The sequence below is a fragment of the Lontra canadensis genome, unplaced genomic scaffold (assembly GCF_010015895.1).
Source record: "Lontra canadensis isolate GAN:19392208 unplaced genomic scaffold, GSC_riverotter_1.0 scaffold6, whole genome shotgun sequence".
Taxonomy (NCBI): domain Eukaryota; kingdom Metazoa; phylum Chordata; class Mammalia; order Carnivora; family Mustelidae; genus Lontra; species Lontra canadensis.
The window spans coordinates 20,362,310-20,378,697 of NW_022631000.1; the positions used below are offsets into that span (position 1 = coordinate 20,362,310).

Below are 16,388 nucleotides of genomic sequence, written 5' to 3' on the forward strand. Positions count from 1 at the left end.
GGGTCTTCTCTGGTTCCATATAAATTTTAGGATTATTTGTTCCATTTCTTTGAAGAAAGTTGATGGTATTTTGATAGGGATTGCATTAAATGTGTAGGTTGCTCTAGGTAGCATAGATATTTTCACAATATTTGTTCTTCCAATCCATGAGATTAGAACATTTTTCCATTTCTTTGTGTATTCCTCAATTTCTTTCATGAGTATTCTATAGTTTTCTGAGTATGGATTCTTTGCCTCTTTGGTTATGTTTATTCCTAGGTATCTTATGATTTGGGATGCAATTGTAAATGGGATCGACTCCTTAATTTCTCATTCTTCTATATCCTGACACTTTACTGAATTCCTGTATGAGTTCTAGCAGTTTTGGAGTGGAGTCTTTTGGGTTTTCTGCATAAAGTATCTTATCATCTGCAAAGAGTGAGAGTTTGTCTTCCTCTTTGCCAATTTGGATGCCTTTTATTTCTTTTTGTTGTCTGATTGCTGAGGCGAGGATTTCCAGTACTATGTTGAATAGCAGTGGTGATAGTGGACATCCCTGTTTTGTTCCTGACCTTAGCAGAAAAGCTCTCAGTTTTTCCCCATTGAGAATGATATTTGCTGTGGGTTTTTCGTAGATGGCTTTGATGATATTGAGGTATGTACCCTCTATGCCTACACTGTGAGAAGTTTTGATCAAGAAAGGATGCTGTACCTTGTCAATAGCTTTTTCGGCATCTATTGAGAGTATCATATGGTTCTTGTTCTTTCTTTTATTAATGTGTTGTATCACATTGATTGATTGGCAGTTGTTGAACCAACCTTGTGGCCCAGGAATAAATCCCATGTGGTCATGGTGAATAATCCTTTTAATGTACTGTTGGATTCCATTGGTTAGTATTTTGGTGAGAATTTTTGCATTTGCATTCATCCAGGATATTGGTCTGTAATTCTCTTTTTTGATGGGGTCTTTGTCTGGTTTTGGGATCAAGGTATTGCTGGCCTCATAAAATGAGTTTGGAAGTTTTCCTTCCATTTCTATTTTTTTGGAGCAATTTCGGGAGAATGGGAATTAATTCTTCTTTAAATGTTTGGTAGAATTTCCTTGGGAAGCCATCTGGCCCTAGGCTCTTGTTTTTTGGGAGATTTTTTGATGACTGCTTCAATCTCCTACTGGTTATAGGTCTTTTCAGGTTTTCTATTTCTTCCTGGTTCAGTTGTGGTTCAGTTCAGTGCAGTAGAGACTAGTTTATATATCTCAAGGAATGCATCCTTTTCTTCCAGATTATCTAATTTGCTGGTGTATAGTTGCTCATAATATGTTCTTATAATTGTTTGTATTTCTTTGGTGTTGGTTGAGATGTCTCCTCTTTCATTCATGATTTTATGAATTTGGGTCCTTTCTCTTTTCCTTTTGATAAGTCTGGCCAGGGGTTTATCAATCTTATTAATTCTTTCAAAGAACCAGCTCCTACTTTCGTTGATTTGTTCTACTGTTCTTTTGGTTTCTATTTCATTGATTTCTGCTCTGATCTTTATTATTTCTCTTCTTCTGCTGGGTTTAGGCTTTGTTTGTTGTTCTTTCTCCAGCTCCTTTAGGTGTAGGGTTAGGTTGTGTACTTGAGACCTTTCTTGTTCCTTGAGAAAGGGTTGTATTGCTATATATTTTCCTCTCAGGATTGCCTTTGCTGTGTCCCACAGATTTTGAACAGTTGTGTTTTTATTTTCATTTGTTTCCATGAATTTTTTTCAATTCTTCTTTAATTTCCTGGTTGACCCATTCATTCTTTAGTAGGATGCTCTTTAGCCTCCATGTATTTGAGTTCTCTCCAAATTTCCTCTTGTGATTGAGTTCTAGCTTCAGAGCATTGTGGTCTGAAAATATGCAGGGAATGATCCCAGTCTTTTGGTACTGGTTGAGACCTGATTTGTGACCCAGGATGTGATCTATTCTGGAGAATGTTCAATGTGCACTAGAGAAGAATGTGTATTCTGTTGCTTTCAGATGGAATGTTCTGAACATATCTATGATGTCCATCTGGTCCAGTGTGTCATTTAAGGCCTTTATTTCCTTGTTGATCTTTTGCTTAGATGATCTGTCCATTTCAGTGAGGAAGATATTAAAGTTCCTTGCTATTATTGTATTATTGTCGAAGTGTTTCTTTGATCTAGTTATTAATTGGTTTATATAGTTGGCTACTCCCATGTTAGGGGCATAGATATTTACAATTGTTAGATCTTGTTGGACAGACCCTCTGAGTATGATATAGTGTCCTTCCTTATCTCTTATTATAATCTTTGGCTTAAATCTAATTTATCTGATATAAGGATTGCCACCCCAGCTTTCTTTTGATGTCCATTAGCATGGTAAATTGTTTTCCACCCCCTCACTTTAAATATGGAGGTGACTTTGGGTCTAAAATGAGTTTCTTGTAGACAGCATATAGATGGGTTTTGTTTTTTTATCCATTCTGATACCCTGTGTCTTTTGATTGGGGCATTTAGTCCATTAACATTCAGGGTAACTATTGAGAGATATGAATTTAGTGCCATTGTATTGTCTGTAAGGTGACTGTTACTGTATATCTCTGTTCCTTTCTGGTCTACTATTTTTTAGGCTCTCTCTTTGCTTCAAGGACCGCTTTCAATATTTCTTGTAGGGCTGGTTTGGTGTTTACAGATTCTTTTAGCTTTTGTTTGTCCTGGAAGCTTTTTAATCTCTCCTTCTATTTTCAATGATAGCCTAGCTGGTTATAGTATTCTTGCCTGCATGTTTTTCTCATTTAGTGCTCTGAATGTATCATGCCAGTTCTGTCTGGCCTGCCAGGTCTCTGTGAATAAGTCTGCTGCCAATCTAATATTTTTACCATTGTATGTTACAGACTTCTTGTCCCAGGCTGCTTTCAGGATTTTCTCTTTGTCACTAAGACTTGTAAGTTTTACTATTAGATGATGGAGTGTGGACCTATTTTTTATTTTGAGGGGGTTTTCTGCATCTCCTGGATTTTGATGCTTGTTCCCTTTGCCATATGAGGGGGATTCCCTACAATAATTTGCTGCAATATACCTTCTGCTCCCCTCTCTCTTTATTCTTTTTCTGGAATCCCAATTCTAATCTTGTTTCATCTTTTGGTATCACTTATCTTTCAAATTCTCCCCTCGTGGTCCAGTAGTTGTTTGTCTCTCTTTTGCTCAGCTTCTTTATTCTCCATCATTTCATCTTCTATATCACTAATTCTCTCTTCTGCTTCATTTATCATAGCAGTAAGAGTCTCCATTTTTTATTGCACCTCATTAATAGCTTTTTTGATTTCAGCTTGGTTATAATTTAGTAATTTTATTACTCCAGAAAGGGCTTTTATTTCTCCAGACATGGTTTCTCTATATCTTCCATGCCTTTTTTAAGCCCTGCTAGCACCTTGAAGATCGTCATTCTAAACTCTAGATCTGACGTATTACCGATGTCCATATTGATTAGGTCCGTAGCCTTCGGTACTGCCTCTTGTTCTTTTTTTTTGTGGTGACTTTTTCCACCTTGTCATTTTATCCAGATAATAATATATGAAGGAGAGAATAAAACAGAAAAAGAATGGGAAAGGCCCCAGAAAATGGGCATTAACCAAATCAGAAGGGACCCCAAATCGTGGGGAGAAGAAATGGGGTAAAAAGAAGTTCAAAAAAATAAAAAAACAAGAAAAGAAAAAAGAAAATATATATATTAGACTGGTGAGTAGAACAGAGCCACCCACTTAATTTTGAGCATATTTTGGTCTCTTAGAAGAAACTACCTCCCAAAATTTTAAAGAAAGAATAACTTACATATATATGTACAAAAATAAGGGTAAATACAATGAAGGGATGGAATATGACTGTAAAGATGAAAAATTTTAAAAAATTCTAAAAAAGGAGTTGGTAAGTTGGTCAGGAAAAGAAAGAAAAAGAAAGTGGAGAGAATTTGCTCAGGCTGGATACTAGAACAAAGCCCTGTTTTAGATTTCGGGTATATTTTGATCTATTAGAAGAAGTTGTATCCCAAATTTTTTTAGAAGAAAAAACCCTACATGTATACAAAAAATAAAGTTAGATACAATGAAGAATAAAATATGACCATAATAATGAAAGTTTAAAAAGATTTTTTTTTTTTTTTTTTTTTTTTGTCAGACAGAGATCACAAGTAGGGAGAGAGGCAGGCAGAGGGGTGGGGGGAGCAGGCTTCCTGCTGAGCAGAGAACCCGATGTGGGGCTCAATCCCAGGACCCTGAGTTCATGACCTGAGATGAAAGCAGAGGCTTTATCCCACTGAGCCACCCAGATGCCCCAAAAAGATTTTTTTTTTTTTTTTGGAAGGGCATTGTTAAGATAAACTAGTTTTAAAAAAAGTTAAAAGAGAAAAGAGTAAAAGTTAAGAAAAACTAGAGGAAGAGAAAAACTAAAATAAAAACAATTAATTAACTTTGTAAGACTAAAGAATCATGGGGAGAAAGCCATGAATTCCATGCTTTGCTTTCTCTTCCTCTGGAATTCTGCTGTTCTCCTTGATAAGTGAGCTTGGCCTTAGCTGGATTTCTTGCTGATCTTCTGGGGTAGGGGTCTATTGTAGTGATTCTCAAGTATCTTTGCCTGAGGCGGAATTTCACCACCCCTCATCAAGGGCTGGGCTAAATAATCTCCTCGCGTTCACACTCGGGAGCTTTGTCCCCTGAACATTTTCTGTAGAGTTCTGGAGGACAGGAATAAAAATGGCGGCCTCCCAATCTCCAGTCTGGAGTAGCCAAGAACTCAGTGCCCACTCCTCAGTGCGCTCTCAGAGAAAAGCATTCAATCATTCCCATCTCGCTGGCCTCTGGCTGCACACCGAGCTCACCTGGCCTGTGACCAATTGTGTCTGTCTCTGGCACACAGCCCCGCCTGGAGTCTTCAAACCCAGCAGGTCCCTGCTGCTCTTCCAAGGGGTTCTCCCTGGATCTGCCACTTGTGGGGTCCTTTTTCAAAGAGCAGTGGCATGACTGCCACGGATCACAGTTTAAGGTAACCCCGAGTTGAGAGCTCACTCCTTGGCTCTGTCTCTGTATCTGGCTTCCCGTCTCTAATACGTGTGAGCTCTGTGATACTCAGACACCTCCAATCCTTCTGTGACCCCATGGTTCCTGAGACCATGCTGTCTCTGCAAGGGTTCCACCCCGGCTCAGCTTCTGGAGTGATGTCCCTCAGTGCAGCAGACTTTTAAAAGCTCTGATTTTGTGCTCCATTGCTCTGCTGCTTGCCGGGAGCCAGCCTCTCCCCCCACAGTCTATCTTCCCGTCGCTTCGGATTCACTTCTCTGCAGGTTCTACCTTTTGAACATGGTCGATTTTCTGTTTCTAGAACTGCTGCTCTTCTTCTCTCCAATCTCCTGTTGGATTTGTAGGTGTTCAGAATGGTTTGCTAAACTATATAGCTTATCTTCTGCTACCTGATGTCATCTCAGCCTGCTACTCCTCCGCCATCTTGACTCCTCCTCTCCAAATTCAGTGGTTTTTTACTATGTTCTTAGAACTGTGCAATAATCACCATAATAACTCTTAAAACATATCAGCCCAAAAAGAAACCCTGTAACTATTAGCAGTTACTCCTTATTTTCCCTCTGTCCTCCAGTCCCAGGCTAGCTCCAGCCTAATTTCTATCTCTATAGATTTTTCTATGCTGGACATATCATATAATGGAATCACATAATATGTGGTCTTTTGTGACTGGCTTAGTTAACTTAATACAAATAATATTCCATTGTATGGATATAACAACTCATTTACCCAGTTGCTTTTTATTTTATTTGTTAAATTGATAGACATTTAGATTATTTTTACTTTCTGGTTGTTATATATACTGTGTGAACTTTTGTATACAGATTTTTGTGTGGACATATTTTAATTTTCTTAGGTATACTCTCAGAAGAAAATTTGTCTTGGATATACACTCAGAAGAAAAATTGCTGCATTATATGGTAACAGTATTTTACATTTTGAGAAAATTCTGTATTGTGCTCCAAAGAGGTTAAATGGTTTTACCTTCCCACCAGCAATGTATTAGGTCAGTTTCTCCATATCTTCCATATCTTCCAATATGTTGGAACATATTCCAACATTAGTTATCTGTCTTTTTTATTATAACCATACTTATTAGATATGAAGTGGTATCTTATGAATTGCTCTTTATTGGCACTTCCCTAATGACTAGTGATGATGAGCATCTTTTTATGTATTTGTTAGTAGTTTGTATCTGTATCTGGAGTAGTTTGTATCTATATCTTCTTTGGAGAAATATTTTTTCAAATTCCTTTCTTATTTTTAATTTTTTTTCATTTTTTAACTTGTAATATTTGTTTAAAAATTCTGGATACAAGTCCTGTATCAGATTTATGATATGTAAGTATTTTCTTCTAATCTTTTTTTTGGATTGTCTTTTCATTTTCTTGATGGTATTTTTTTAAAACACAAAGTTTTTTGATTTTTATGAAATTCAGTGTGTGTGTATATGTGTGTGTGTAATTTTTTTATGTTTTTGATGTAATATCTAAGAAGTCATTGCCTAAGTTAAGGTCGCAAAAATTTACTCCCATTTTCCTCTGTTTTATGATTTTAGTTTTTACATTTAAGACTATGATTCATTTTGAGTTAATTTTTTAATATGGTGTAAAGGAGGGATCTCTATTTTATTGCATGTAGATATTCAGTTGTAGCACTAATTCCTGAAAAAAAAATTCTATCCCCATTTAATTGTTTTGATATCCGTATTGAAAATCAACTTGCTAAATATGTAATGATTTCAAGAACCTTAGTTCTGTTCCATTTATTTATATGTCTGTCCCTATCCAATAGAATATTAGATATCATTGTTTTGATTACTGTGGCTTTCTTTACATCTTGAAATTGGGAAACTCGATTCTTCTGATTCTATTCTTTTTCAAGATAATTTAGGCATTTTGGGTCTCTAGAATGTTCATATAAAGTTTAGGATTAGCTTTTCAATTTCTGTAAAAAAAAAAAAAAAAAAAGAAAAAGAAAAAGCCAGCTGGGAATTTGATAGGATTTGCATTGATTTTGAAGATCAATTTACCACTCTAACAATAGTTTTGATCTATGAATATGGGATGTCTTTCCACGTACTAGTTCTTAAATTTTTTGATGGTGTTTTATAGTTTATAGTTTTATAGTTTTTAGTTTTATATAAACTTTGTACTTCTTTTGGGTATTTTATTCCTGAATATTTTATTTCACCTTTAGATATTGTTAGTATACAGAAACATAGTTGATTTTTGTATGTGAGTTTTGTAAACTGAAGCCTTGCTGAACTCCTTTATTAGTCCTACTGATTTTTGGTATGTTTTTTAGGAATTTGTATGTGCAAGATCTTGTCAACTACAAATAGCTTTAGTTCTTTCTCTCTAATCTGAATGTCTTTTATTTATTTTTCTTGCCTAAATATCCTGGGTAAAAACTCCAATACATTGTTAAATAGAAGTGGCAGGAGCAGGCATTTTTGTCTTCCTGAAATCAGAGAAGCATTCACTGTTTCACTAGTATGATGTTAGCAGTTGGTTTTTGTATATGTGCTTTATAAGACTGAAGAAATCTCCTTCTATTACTAATTCATGGAGAGTTTTTTGAAGATATTTTCTCAAATTCTTTTTGTGCATCTTCTGAGATGACCAAGTTATTTTTGTTCTATAGATATGGTATATTGATTGATTTTCTAATGTTAAAACAATCTTGCATTCCTGGGGTAAATCTCACCAGGTCTTGATAAATGATTCTTACTACATCTTGCTGGTTTCAGTTAACTTCTATTTTGTTGAGGATCTTTGTGTCTATATTAATAAATTATGATTTTTAGTTTTTTGTCTTTGTGATGTCTTTTTTTCTGGTATCAGGATAATACTGGCTTAATAGAGTAAAGTTTCAAAGTGTTTCCTCTTCTGATTTTTGGAAGAATTAATGAAGAACAAGTATAAATCTTAATTGTTTGGTAGAATTCACCAGTGAAGCCATCTGTCCCTGTGCTTTTCATTCTGAGTAGTTATTTGATTACTAAATTAATCTTTTTAAAGGTCTATTTACATTTTTGTACTTCTTTTCAAGTCAGTTTCAATAGTTTGTGACTTTCTAGGAATGTCTTCATTTAATATCAATTACCTAATTTTTTTGGCATATAATTATTTATAGTATCCCCTTATACTCTTTTTTAATCTTTGTGGTTTGTCCAATTTTTTTTACTAACTTTAATTATTTGATTATTCTTTCTTTTACTCTTAGTTGATCTAGCTAAATATTTATAAATTTTATTGATTTTTTTTTTAAGGAATCAAATTTTGGTTTCATTGATTCTCTTTATTTCTCTATTCTATGTTTACATACACATCTTTATCATCTTTCTTTTGACTGTCTGGCTCTAGTTTATTTTACTTCTGTAGTTTCTCATATTGGAATGTTAGATTATTGAATTGAGATCTTTTGTATAGATGCTTACAGCTATTAATTTCAATATCAGAACTGCTTTAGTTGTATTCCCTTTTATCCCTTATTATACTGTTTCCATTTTCACTCATTCTCAAATTATTTTTTAATTTTCCTTGTGACATCTTTGACCTATTTGTTATATATGGGTATGCTATGTAATTTTCATATATTTTTGAATTTCCCAAATTTCTTTCTGTTACTGATTTTGAATTTCACTCCATTGTGGTCAGAGAACACAATTTATATGTTTCAATCCTTGATTTATTGAGGCTTGTCTTATGGCCTATCTGATTTTAACTTCTGCTTACAAATGTCTTAGAAATCATCACTCCCATCCTTACAACAATCAAGTGTTCATTAGACTTAAAATTAACCTTTCCTGGACCTATTGGAGAACTGAGGTTACAGGGAAAGTCTCTACCCCCAAATCTGGAAAGAAAAACAAATCTAGAAAGTCACAGCTAGTACAGAAGCTGCTGGAGACATAAACTGGTAGGAACACTCAAAAGGTAATTTTCTCAAATTGTTGGATACTGAGTGTGGACTATCATGAAGGAATCTCATGGAGGCCAAAGTGTTACTGGAACCCCATATTTTCAAGGGTTTTTACCTCTGAGAAGTATACTAGGTTCTCATGGTAAAGATCTGAGAATGATATCTTCAGGGCTCTGGAAAGGGAAGGAAAAGAATAATCATTGTAAAATGCACTCAGGGTATATGCTATAACAAAGATCTAATTTCCTGGGGGGAAAGACTGCCAGAACCTTATCCCAACTAAGAGAAGGGCAGTGCTCCAACTTTACCTCCCTTTAGTTTCCTTCTTACAAAGTGGGGGAAAAGACTATACCACTGGAGAAACACTTGTGAAGATCATACCTCAGACACACAGAACTATTAAAAGACTGAAATTTAATCACAGTATTACTTAATACTCCCCCAACCCCATACCTTATCACAGCACTAACCAGGCTCTGGATAGTGACAGATGTAGGCTCTTTCTGCAGAGTAACAGAGAAATAGAAAGTCAAGAATGGTGAAAAAAGCAAAGACAATAGAGATATTTGATGTCTCTGGCATAAATAGCTACATAAAAAATCAGATAGACCTAGAAAAATTAACATAAATGCTCATGCTAAAGACCATTGACCTCAATTTTTATTAACCTATACCAACATACCTGGCTCTCAACAGAAAATTTCAGATAAAATGCAATCTAAGCAGGTAAAGCATGCTTCATAACCAGACTGAGCTATAACAAAGATTAAGGAGTTATTAGACAAGGAATTTAAAATAACAGTTTAATATGCTAGGAGCTCTAATATATACACTATGAAACATATCTAAAAGTAGATAACATGTATATAAAATGGGTAATGTGAACAAAGTGATGGAAATTCCAAGAAATAATTCAAAACAAGGGGCGCCCAGGTGGCTCAGTTTGTTAAGCACCCGGCTCTTGATTTCAGTTCAGGTCATGATCTCAGGGTCATGGGATCAAGCCCTGTATCAGGCTCATTGCTCAGCATGGAGTCTGCTTGTCCCTCTCCTGCTGCTCCTCATGCTCATTCATGCACTCTCTCTCTCTCAAATAAATAAAATCTTTTTTTTTTTTTTAAAGAGAAATATTCTAAAGGAAATGTCAGATATCAAAAACACTGTAGAGAAATGAAGAATACACTGACTGGGCTTTTTAACAGACTGGACTCAAAGAAGGAATAAACTCACTAAGTTTGAAAATAGGTCAATAGAAATTTCCCAAATGGAAATGTAAAGAGAAATAATGGGAGAAAAACACATTAGAATATTAATAGTTGTGTGACAATTTCAGAAGGTGTAATATAAATGTTTTTGAACAACCTGAAAGAGCAGAATGAACAGATAGAAGAACAATATTCAAAGTAATGATGACTGAGAACTTTTCAGATGTAATAACAGAAACCAAATTGAAGACCAAGGAATCTCAGAAAACATGAAGCAAGATAAATTTTTAATAAAGAAAATTTCAGTAGGCATATGTCTGTAGATAAGCAAAGCAAAGAGAAATGTTTAAGGAAGCTATAAGAAGGAAACAGCCTCACCACAGAAGAACAAGGATAAGAATTACAGTGGGCTTTTATTTAGAAACCATGGAAGAAAAAATAGAGTAAAATATTTAAAGTGTTAGAAGAAAAACTCAACAGCATATAATTATTTAGGAAATTATCTTTCATGAATAAAGGAGAAACCCTGATGCTTTTGCACACGTAAGATTGTTGGAAGTAATAAATGAATCTAGCAAAGCTGCAAGATACAAAATCAACAAATAAATATTTGTTTTTACTATACACTAACAGTAAACAATCTGAAAAGGAAATTAAGAAAACAGATTCATTTACAATAACATGAAAAGGACCAAAATATTTAGGAATAAATTTAACCAAGGATGCAAAAGAATTGTGCACTGAAAACTATAAATTGTTTCTAGAAGAAAATTAAGAAGAGATATTATTTCTCTAATTCTGTTTTCATGGATATTAAGTTGTTTATTCCAGGCTTCCTCCTGTTCCTTCTTTTCTATCAGTTTGACTTCTAGATCCACTAATTCATTCTTCTGTCTCATTTACTCTGTTAGAGTATCTAGATTAGATGGGATCTCATAGATAAAATCTTTTAAATTCTGCCAGATCAGCTCTTGTTTCTGCCCTTAATCTATATTGCCATTAATGGTTTTCTCCATCCTAGCTATCATCATCATTACTGTTACCCTTAAGTCTATTTCTTACATCTTGCTTATATCCATATCGATTAGTTCTGTGGCAGAGGTTACAGTCCCTGTGTCTTTCTTGGGTTGTGTGTTCCTCCTCTCAGTCATTCTGTTGAGGAGTGGTTGAGGGAATATACAGAATCCAAGTTATTGACCACAACCCAAGCAAGATGCATCTGTTTGATAGGGACTTTAGGGTTGTCAGCCTCTTGTACTTTCAGCCTGTCTTTTGAGGGAGGGGCCTGCTGCATTGTTACTCAGGCAACCCTGTTTGGGTAGAGGGGAGATGGGCTCAGTAAAAACCGTTTTTTTTTGGGGGGGGGCTTTTTTCTCTGGCGGCTTTCCCTGGTGGCTTTCCGTGTCTCTTCTGAGAGTCAGAGCAAAAGTGACCATATCCAAACCTCTGCCTCAGAACAGAGATTGCAGGATTTTCTTCAGTGTGCTCTCCAGGCCACACTGTCTCTGTTTCTGTCTGTGCTGCTAAAAACTGCAGCATTCTGGGTTTTGTGCCCCATAGCAACACTCCCATCCCTTGCTTCCAGATCCAAGCATGTCTCTGCCCTTTGTGTTTTTAAAACCACCAGATGCCCCAGTTCACACGCTTGCCTCAGTAGCTCCAGGTTTCAGTCTGAGGGGTGACCTCAAGTCCTTTCCCCACTGCTACCTGTCTGTTCCTGGTCCCCAGCATGGGAGGCTTTTGTGCTCTGGTGGCACAGGATCCAGAGCCTCCCCCCACACCGCTTCTGTTTATCTTTTCATATCTGCCTGCAGAATCACAACCCCCCCTTCATACCTCAAGACCAACAACCTGGAGATAGTCTGTTTGTAGAGATCCAAATATATCTTCTTACATCACAGGTCGATTTCCTGGGTGTTCAGAATGGTCTGGTAGCTCAATTAAAGAGACTGATTGAGATAGGGTCCCCTACTCCTCCACCATCTTTTTTTTTTTTTTTTTAAGATTTTATTTATTTATTTGACAGACAGAGATCACAAGTAGGCAGAGAGGCAGGCAGGGCGATGGGGGAGGGGAGAAGCAGGCTTCCTGCTGAGCAGAAAGCCCAATGCAGGGCTCCATCTCAGGACCCTGAGATCATGACCTGAGCCAAAGGCAGAGGCTTTAACCCACTGGGCCACCCAGGCGACCCTCCTCCACCATCTTTGCAACACTTCTCTTTATCTTTTGCATATTTATTGGTTTTTACCAGTGTCCATAAGGTTACCATTGTGTTTTCATATATCATCATCTGCATATACTAGCTTATATTAAGTTGATGGTTGCTAAAGTTTGAACCCATTGTTTACTTGTTACTTCTCCACATTATAGGTATGGTCTTATAATTTACATGCTTTTTTTTGTGAGTTCATTGACTAAGTTTTACAGCTATACATTTTAAAAAAATAATTATTTTTTTGTAACGCTTTTGTGCTTCCTACCTTTCTAGCTCTTACTTATGGTCTTTCATTTCTATTCAGGGTCCCTTTTAACATTTCTTGTATGTCTTGTTTAATGGTCATGAACTCCTTTAGCTTTTCTTTGTATGGGAAACTCATTATCTCTCATTGTATTCTGAATGGTAGCCTTTCTGGATAGAATATTTTTGGCTGCAATTTTTTTCCTTTCAGCACTTTGACTATTTCATGTCACTCCCTTTGGGCCAGCAGAACTTCTGCTGAAAACTCTGCCGATTGCCTTATGAGCTTTCTCTAGTATGTAACTGTTCTCTTTTCTCTTGATGCATCAAGATTCATACTAGGGGAGACAGGTGGGGGAAAGAAATAGTGCCTGCCATCTCCTTCGTTCCTGGAGAAGTCCCTTAGTGAGCCCTACCCATCCAGACATGCAAAATAACTCTCCCTCCACTCTTCCCAGATATTTTTCAAACTGTTGCTTCTGTGCTATATCTCTGTGGACTGTTTATAGTGCTATCTCTTTAAGAGTGAGGACTCAGCTTCCTATGCCTTCTGTGTTCTTCCAGAACTGAGTAGCTGATTTTTAAAATTCCGGGCTTTAAGTCACATTGGTTGTAGGAACTCACAAAATTTGGCCCCTCTAGTTTTCCAAGCCAAATTTTATTCATCTTCCTCATGCGGACTCTCCAGTGTGATGGTCTATTTCTCTCCTTTCTTTATGTCTGGATGCACTCTCGACCCTGCGGACAGCCCATAGTCCATTTAGTTTCTTGCCATATCTCCTCTCTTCCTAACCTCTTCAATGTGGCCTACTCTCTACCTTTAGTTGTAGAGTTTGTTCTGCCAGTCTTCTTTTCTGAATTATTTAAACCGATGTTAGTGTTATCTCATTATATTTGTGGGATGAGATGAGCTTAGCATACTCCTACTTTGTCATCTTCCCATCTTCTCTTATCTCTTGTCTTGATAACCATTCTAACAAATGTGAGGTAAATACCTCATTGTGGTTTCAGATTTGCATTTCTGTGATTATTGATGTTGAGACTCTTCTAGTATGCATATTAGCCATTTGTATGTCTTTGTGAAAATGTATTCGGGTATTTGTCCAATTTTTAAAAATTTTGTTTTTGATTTTTATGACTTCTTTATACATGTTAGATATTAACCTCTTATCTGATATATAGTTCACAAATATTTTCTCCCATCGTACAGGTCATTTCTTCATTCTGTCAATTGTCTTTTGCTATGTAGAAGATTTTTAGTTTGATGTAGTTCTGCGTGTTTATTTTTGCTTTTGTTGTGCTTTTTGGTGTCATATGTAAAAACTCATTGTCAAGATCAATGTAAAGGAAATTTTTTCCTCTGTTTTCTTGTAGTTTTGTGGTTTTAGGTGTTATATTTAAGTTTTTAATCTATTTCATGTTAATTTTTGTGACTAATAGGAGAGTTCAATTTCTTTTTTTTTTTTTTTTGGTATGTGAATATCTATTTCTATATATAGAAAATACCCAACACCATTTATTGAAGAGACTGTCCTTTCTCTATTGTGTAATCTGGGCTCCTTTGTCAAATATCAGTTGACTGTACATGGGAGGGTTTATTTCTGGGCTATTGGGTTTATTTCTGGGCTTTTGATTCTGTTTTATTGGTATGTGTCTTTATGTTAGAATCATATGGTTTTGGTTACTTTAGCTTTCTAGTACAGTTTGAAATCAGGAAGTGTGATACTTCCAGCTTTATTCTTTTTTCTTACGAGTACTTTGGCTGTTTGGGGTCTATCCTAGTTCCATACAAATTTTGGATTTTTTTTCCTATTTCTGTAAAAACTGGAATTTTTATAGGAATTGCAACAAATTCATACATAGCTGTGAGTAGTATGGACATTTTAACAATATTAATTCTTACAGTCCATGTACACAGGTGTTTTCCTATCTGTGTCTTCTTCAGTTCTTTTATTATTACCTTATAGTTTTAATTTTATAGATCTTTCACCTCCTTGGTTAAATTTATTCCTAAGTATTTTATTGTTGTTATTTGTTTTTTGTTTTGTTTTGTTGTGTTTTTTGTTATTGTAAGTGGGATTGTTTTCTTCTCTTTCTGATACTTTATTGTTAATGTATAGAAATGCAACTAATTTTTGTATGTTGGTTTTGTATCCTGCAACTTTACTAAATTCATTCATTGCTTCTAATTTTTTTGGTATTATCTTTAGAGTTTTCTATGTATAATATTATGTCATCTGCAAAGACAGTTTTACTTCTTCTTTTATTTCTTTTTCTTGCTTTATTGTTCTTCTTAAGACTTCTAGTACTATGCTGAATGGGTGTGGTAAGAGTGAGCACTGTTGTCTTCTTGATTTTAAAGGTAGAACTTTCAACTTCTTAAACCAAGTATGATGTTATCTGTGTGCTTGTGAAGTCCATTACTGGAGTGCTATCAGTGTCTTTTGTGATGTCATATATGTTTGATTTCTCAAGATCCATGTTGCCTTGCATTGATGTCTGTGCATTTGTAGGGGCAAAGACCTCTTTCAGTCTTTACAGACTAGAAGATAAAGACCTTTTCTTGTCCCATTCCCTGCGCTGATAATATTATCTCCAGACTTGGCAGGTGTGCTGTGTTGGAGCCATTTACAATGTTGTCACTGGATCTGCAATGGAGTCTGGTTGGGCTTGTTACAAGGGCTTAGGCCAGTGTGGATCACTTTTGGTCCCTGGGTGCATACAACTGCCTCTAATACCTTGTCAGTAGGGTGGTATTGGGCAAGGTTCCACATATGTGTCCTATTATCAGGTAAATAGTCAGTGAGCCTATGATCAGGTAAATGGTGGATGTGGCTCCCATCAGGTCCCTGGGAGAACTGCTGCCTAATTACTGACTGGCTCCCTGGGTGGGCAGGATTGATCCTGAACTGTGGCAAAGAGGTGCTGGAACTGAGCTTCAGGCCTGATTCACATTCCACAGCCAAGATTAAGGTTTGCAGACCTGGCTTTGGGGGAACAGATGGTATGTCTCCCTCCAAGTTACTGGATAGGTTGGATTGGCCCCTGACCATGACCAGAGGGGCTCAAGCCAAATATAGGGCCCTTTCAGGATCTTTTGAGGTATAGTTGTGTCTCTTACCGATTCCCCGTGCCTGTAGGACTGCTCATGGATTGAGGCTGGGAGGGGCTAGTACCCAGTATAGGGATCTCTGGGAGTATAAACAGGAGTGTCTCCTGCTGGGTTTCTGTGTCAGCAGTACTATTCACAGATTGCAGTTGGAGAAGCTGGAGCTAAACATAAGGCCCTTTCAGAGTAATCAGGTTTGTAGCTAGGAATGTTTTCCGCTGGGACCCTGGACCCTCAGGACTGCTGACTATGACTCTGAGGACTCTGGGTTCATGTACTGGCCCTTTCAGGATCCCTCTGAGCACAGATGGGAGTATCTGTAGCGTGGTCCGTGACTGGAAGGGGCGGGGAGTAGAGGATGAGGGCCTTTCAGATCATCAAATGCACAGATGGGAATGTCTTCTGCTGGGACCCTGGACCTTCAGGACGACTGACAGACTGACAGACTGACAGAAACACAAGAGTGTCTCCAATAGGGTCCCTGCACCAGCAAGATTGTTCCTATATTGTGGCTGGGATGGGCTGGAGCCCAGTTACAAGGCCATTTCAGAATCTTTAATCTGCCTGAATTTGGGGGGCCTTACCTCCAATGGCTCCCACACCGTAGCCAAAAAGAGCTAGTGCTGGTTCAAATGCCACTGCTGGATCCACAG

The 16,388-nt window shown here is 36.7% G+C and overlaps 1 protein-coding gene across 8 annotated transcripts in view; it reads left to right on the forward strand.

Moving 5' to 3' along the window:
- Positions 1–16,388, forward strand: part of STXBP5L (syntaxin binding protein 5 like) — a 411,609-nt gene that overhangs the window by 92,209 nt on the left and 303,012 nt on the right. The gene's annotated exons all lie outside the window — the stretch shown is intronic.